The sequence below is a fragment of the Caloenas nicobarica genome, chromosome 3, assembly GCF_036013445.1.
Source record: "Caloenas nicobarica isolate bCalNic1 chromosome 3, bCalNic1.hap1, whole genome shotgun sequence".
NCBI classification, from domain to species: Eukaryota; Metazoa; Chordata; class Aves; order Columbiformes; family Columbidae; genus Caloenas; species Caloenas nicobarica.
This window is the reverse complement of record NC_088247.1, coordinates 37510841-37517335: the sequence shown is the minus strand read 5'-3', so window position 1 is coordinate 37517335 and position 6495 is coordinate 37510841.

Here is a 6495-nt window from a genome sequence, read left to right as displayed (position 1 = left end):
CTGATGGGGAAATATCATCTTTTCCTTCCCCACCCTGGAAACGGGAATAGCACTAGCAGCTCTCTCCTGCGGGATGAGCTTTATCCGCCGCTGAGAACCAGCGCCGTTTGCGAGACCCGGCGGCGGCCGGTCGGGGCTGGTTGCGGAGCCGCGCACCCCCTGCCCCAGCCGGCCCCGCCGCCGCCGGCCCGCGGGCCCCCTCGCCTCTGCCTTTTCAGGGAAGCCTTACACCGCCTTGCAGATCAGACTCGCGTTTCGGGGGAGCTCTGCGAGGCGTGGAAAAAGGAGGGAAAAGGGGGGGGGCCCGATCCTGCAGTCAGACTCGTGTAATGTCCAGAGGAAGCCTTAACTAAGCAGAGACTGTAAGGTCGGCTTCTAAAGCAGCCTGCTGGGTTGTTTTGTGACCGTAAAGTCCTTAAGTAACCTCGCATTTAAAGGAAAAAGAAATCCTTCTTTGACACGGTTCAGTAATAAAACAATCGAGAACGCTAAACCTCTCCCACTCGGGCTCTCCGAGAAGGGAGTTTGCAATTAGCTGCAAAATCCCCCTGTGAGTTAATGACCTAATTTGTGAGGTATAAATTCACTGTCTTTGCCTTTTTTTTTTTTTCCTTTTTTCCCGGACCTCCATGGAAAACTCTTTATTCATTTGTTTGCAATATACCAAAACTATGACTGCGACACTTTGCTACGCAGTATTCAAAGAACGGAAAACACTCGCTTGGATACCCTTGGCTTTGTAAATAACTGCTTTGCCAATAGATGGCACAGTGTCCTTTCCATTGTGAGGAAGCTCCGCTTCCCCGTTTATTTACCTTGCTTGTTTGTTCTGCTGGCAGCAATTTTTTTTTCGCATAAACGTCTCTTTGCATTTCCTTCCCTGGAGTACAGAAAACATAGGTATCTTTAAAAAGGTATATTGCAAAAATTAAAATTACAGATGTAATACATACTGTGAAACCTATAAAAACTCGTTTACAATGGTTACTTAAAAAAGAAATTTATAACTTTCATATGTACCTTACTCGTGCAATATGCAACTGCCATATGTTTCCTAGTTCCATAATTCAGTTTTTCCTGGACAGCTGGAGCAGGTAGTACTTCTTAAAGTACATTTCATGTAATATGAGAACTAGCCCTGACTAAAGAGCGAGGGTTACCATAAAAAGACACAAGTCTTGCTTAAAAAAATATTGTTTAACTACACATCATTTCTTACAATGGTATGATATAAATGTTCCCGTAGATCCACGTTATGATAAAACGGGGATATACCGTATCTTTTTACTACTGAAATCTCATCCTCGCAAACATAAATATTTCCAATTAGTGACTCTACCCTAACCTATGGTGATTTAGGGCTACCTAATTTAATTTAATTCTATACGTTTCCATATTCTTCATGAGACAATAGTGAAAATATAAGTTAAATTTACAGGAAAGCAATAAAAAAATAAAGCCAGAGGTTTCTTCAACCCTCATTTAGCGTTTGCAAAAGTTTATTTTGTGACTGGAGTAATGAAAAGCCTATTTTAAAAAATCGTTTGTCTGAAACGAACAATAACTGTAAGTGGGAGCGTCACATTAAAGACCGGAGATTTCCTTAAAAATGACGCATACTCGTGGCTCCGTAATTCCAAATTAAGGTAGTAATTCAAGCACTATAAAACGCATTCACCAGAATATTTATAATTTTAACATAAGTGCCTTTAAACTGTGTTTTCAACTCTTTAATGCGATTCCTCAGCATTTTCACCCGCCTAAAAGCCGGTCGGTTGGCTGCGTGCTGATTTCCGTACGCTGATCTTATGCCTATTCCCCCGCAGGGGAACGAATATTTTTGCCCGCTGTTTTAAAACGAGACCTGAGGCTGCGGGGGCACCGGCCGACGAGGACGACCGGGCCGAGGGGCTCGGCGGAGTGAGCGCAGAAAGTCCGGTAGCCGCCGCGCGGGGGAAGACGCGCGTCTGCCGGCGGACCGGCCGCCCCGCCGGTGGGCTCTGCTGGCCGGCCCCGACCCGTTCGCCTCCTCCGTGAGCTGTCGCCCCGGCGCGGCGCGCCGCTGTGCGGAAGCGGGAACAAAACGTGCCACGTCGCACCGATGAGCCCTCCTCTAAAACCACTCACGGCGGCTGTTTGAGGGCCGCCGTCGTGCCGCCGCGGCCGCGCACCTGGCAGGTTAGGCTTGGCTTCGGGGCGACTGGCGACACTTGCAGTGAGGCTCCTCGAGGTCCGTGTTAACTCTGGGTCACCTCAGGCAACACCCAGCTCTGTAAGCCGTGAGGGCGCCAGGGTACCCCTCACCTCCTCGGCCCGATTCCCATTCCTCAGCTCCTGAGCTAAGAGCATCGAATGGGATGCTGCATGCAGCCTAGTCCTGGAGGCTGGGGCCGGGTCGGCTTCGCTGTCCCCTTGTTTTGGGAGCCACCATTCAGGTTCGAGCCCGAGGAGTCTCAGGTGTCTGAGAAGTCGGCCCCGCTCCCTCCCGGCTCAGCCCGGCCGCGGAGCTAAGCCCGTCGGGCGGGTGCACGGGACGGTGCGTCCAGGGCAGGGCCCGGGATGAATACCGGGGACCGAGTCCGGTCTCGCCGGGGCTCCGCGGGCCTGGGCCCGGCGAGGCGCGGGGTGAGCCGCGGCCAGGCCCGCGCCCCTCGCCGTGAGCTGCGCTCGGTCCTCGCCCGCGGAAGGCGACGCACACAAGCAGAGGCAGGGTCCGGGCTGCTCTCATTGGAAAGGGAAGGAGAGCCCTCCTGCCGCTCCGGCCGGCTCCCTGATGCCACCTCCTCCGCCGGGCTGAAGCCCGCTTGGAAGCGGTGAGAGCAGCCTGGCCGGAGGGGCCTCGGCAGAGCGGGACGAGCAGGCTGTAATACCCCGCCGTGGCCAGGGGGGCTGAGTGCGACTTCCCTGCGTCTTAAGCCGCGCTTAACCTTCTCTCAAGCCTGTTTTGAAGGTGATCTGCTTCTTGGGGAGAGTCGCTCCGGGCTTGCACCCTGTTGTAGGAAAATTGGAAGTGCTAATTCGTCTCCAAGACCACCCAGTCCTCCCACTCAGCCCCAACGGCGGAGAGCAAGGAAGAGAGACGGCGGTGGAGGTGCAATTAGGATGCACAGAAACAGACTTTTACATGCGATTTTCTCGCCGGCGTCCCTAATTTTTCTCTAATTGCTCATGTTTCACTGACTAGTCGCCGTCAGTTACCTGCTGTCAGTTTTATACGCCGTGTCTCCTTAGGGTGAAGCGATTCGGCTCACTGGGGTAAAAAGCGGATAATGATATAAATATGTTTTCCTTGGTGACCGCTCCTACGGTCCCCTGCTGGGAAGTTACAGAAAATCGTGCCTTTAAAGAGAAAAGGACGCTGTGGATATTTTACTTTCTGATGGCACTCGGCTTTAACGTTCGAAAACATTTGCGCAAATCACACTGTGAATGGCAAAATACGGTCATAACCATCCCCTAAATGTCACTCGAGATTTTCGAAGGCAGCGCAGGAAAATATCTTTCTGGTGGAAACCAGTTTAAACATATTTTTTTAATTACTATTTTTTTCAGGAAGTCTAAAGATGCGATTCTCCTACATCAAATAAGTAGCGCCTCACCCAACTGCCTAAAAACCCGGGCTGCATTTTAACGTCCGGAAATAAAAGTAACCCCAGAAAGGTGTTTTGAATATACATATTATTCCATTAGCAGATCACTATATATAGAGATTCTTCTCTCTTTCATCATCCCATAAAAAATTAATCGGACAGACATATGGATCACAGGTTGTTCGATAAATTTAATTCCACCCATTTATTTTAAAAAGGCAATGAATGAAAACAACGTGCCACATATCCACCTACAGAAATCTGGCGAGGAAAAAAAAATCAACAACAACGAGAAGCACCCACCCTCCCGGAACAATATAATCCGAGCGATTCGTCCATCCGCCGTAGGACGGGCAAGCTGGGCGCACCCCGCGGTGCGGAGCGGTGCAGAGCAAGGGGTCAGGGGCTCCTCCGCGGAGAAGCGGGTTGGTTGGCTCTAGGGGGATGGAAAGGAACAAAAATTGGGCAGGACCAGCAACCCTATGCTCAGAGGCTTCTCCGGGATCCCCGCGGCACCCCGCCGCTCCGGCTCCCTCCTCGCCCGTCCGCCTAAGCTGCGCTCCTCCGGCGCTGCGCCGCGGAGAGCCCGGGGTCGGAGGGGGAGGTGTTCGCCCCCCGGCAGGTCCCGGCGGCCACTCGGGACCGGCCCTGCTCTCCCCGCCCGCTCCACGCTCCGTCAGAAGCGCAGCCTCGGCCTAAAGCCCCCGCACCCCCCGCCGCTCGCACGCCGGGCCCCGCCGCCCCGCAGCGCACTCTTCTCTTCCCGCCCTCCTCCGCGCACCCCCACCCCGGGCACCCGCGGCGGGGGTCAGTACCTGCTCCCGCGGACTCCGCCGGGGCCGTCGCACCGGTGGCGGTGGAGCGGGTGGCCCGGCGGCCGCGGGCGGCGGGAGCGCGGAGCGAGGCCGCGGAAGGTGCCGTCGGAGATGGGCGGGTGAGGAGGCTGCCGGAGCGCCCTCGGACAGATAACATCCATTTCCTTCCTTCCTCTCCCTATCGATCTCATCCCCACCGCGATGGCGTTTAAACTCTTGCAAGATCCTCTAGCTTAGCACGTTTCGAGCACTCTCGCACATCTGATTTCCTTCAGATTCAATCACGGCTGGAATAGGCAGAGCAGACAGACTTTAGACCACGGTACAGTTAATATGTCCCAGATTTAATGTAAAGATAAACTAACTCCAAAGCACTGTTCGTCGGTGAGAGGCACTAGGCATTTTCTGCTCTCCTATCGATTCACAGTGACAGCCACTGCAGGAGAATTTTCTTCTGTAGTGGTGAATTTTTCTCAGACAAATTGCGATTTTTTCCAATGTGGAAAGTTTAGTGCTCGTGAGACGGTTTCGTGTTTGTTTGGTTTTCTTTTTCTTTTTTTTTTTTTTTTTTTTTTAAATTTAATATATTATCTATCTGTCACATACCTGTATTTTCACTTCTGGAAAGCACTACTACAATTTGAATGCTGATAACCTTATTTGAACGGATAATTTATCTCTAGGGTATATTTATTACCCAGCCCTTCCCCAAACCCCCTGACGAAGCAGCCACTGAAATTCGGGATAAATTTGCATTTTAGGGATAGATAAAATGCTATAGTGGAAACGGTTACATCTCCTAAATGGCAGCTATTCCCTTTTTAGATTACGATCAGAAATCTCAGCTGTGCCACTCGACGGCCCGAACAGGACCCGCGAAACTGTGACAGAGACGAAACACACTACGAATTCATCTCTCTCTGTTGCCCAAAACAGCGAAATGAAGCCGACATCCTATTCCCCGAAACCGTGAGATTTGCCCCATGGTTATTTACAGAAAGAGGGTTTCTATTCTGTTTTCTTCAACGGAGCATGTCGACCCATTTAGTTCTGCGAAAAAAAATCTTCCAACAAGAAGTGGGGGGAAAAAAAAAAAACCACACCAAAAATCTCAATAGCTTTTTCATTTCCCTGGGCATGTAAATAAAAGAATATCTGCCTCCAAATCTGTAACTTTAATAGTTTTACTCACTGGCAAGATACAAAAGGATTTACTCCATAACTATTTTATGCACCTGAACATGATTATTATTAAAGTTGCTGCGGCTGGATGCATCCATGTTCATACAAGGTTCGCTTTAATTCTCTTTTTATTGCAGCTTCGGTGCTTAATAGGTTGGGTTTAAAGGAGGCTGTGGATGCTGAAACCTCTCTGCAGCCAGTGTTTGAATAACAACGCGATGAATCTCTGAGCCCATCAGCTGAATAATACTAATAATCACTAATCCCTAACAGCAAGAAAAAGCACAACGTCATATTTTTAAAGTCCGAACGGTTTTCCCGAGCGAAACTCAGCGCCCCGGGAGGGCCTCCCGTTCCCCCTGCGTTTCGGAGGGAGCTGCGGCTCCCGGCCAGCCTGATCCCCGCGGGGGAAGATGCGAAGGGGGTGGGAGTCTCATTAACGTTTATTGCGGGGTTCATCTGCCGCTGGCTGCGGGGTGCGGGGCTGTTTCGGCCTAGGCGCGGCGGGGCCGGGGGCGGGCGCGGGACGGCAGGGCGGGTCCCCCCGATCCCGGCAGCCGCGGTGGGGGCCCCCTGGTAGGGCGGCGGGGCCAAGGCCGTGGCGGCGGGGCCGGGGCGGTGGGGCCGGGGCGGCGCTGATTGGGCTGCGGGCGGCCGAGCCGTGGCAGCCCCCGCCCCGCGGCTCCGCCCTGCCCCCGCCGCCGCAGTGACACTAATGAGCGAGTTCTTCCCACCGGTCTCCTGCCTGGAAGTGCTGACAGATCAAGGCAACAAATTTCAATTACAAGCCCTAATTTGTGTCCGCAGAGCGTTTGTTACCCATGTCAGTCCTGCCTGGCCCATCAGACAGGGCAGAACGTGGAGGAGGAGGAGGAGGAGGAGGGGGAGAGAAGGAGCGCATCTGCAGA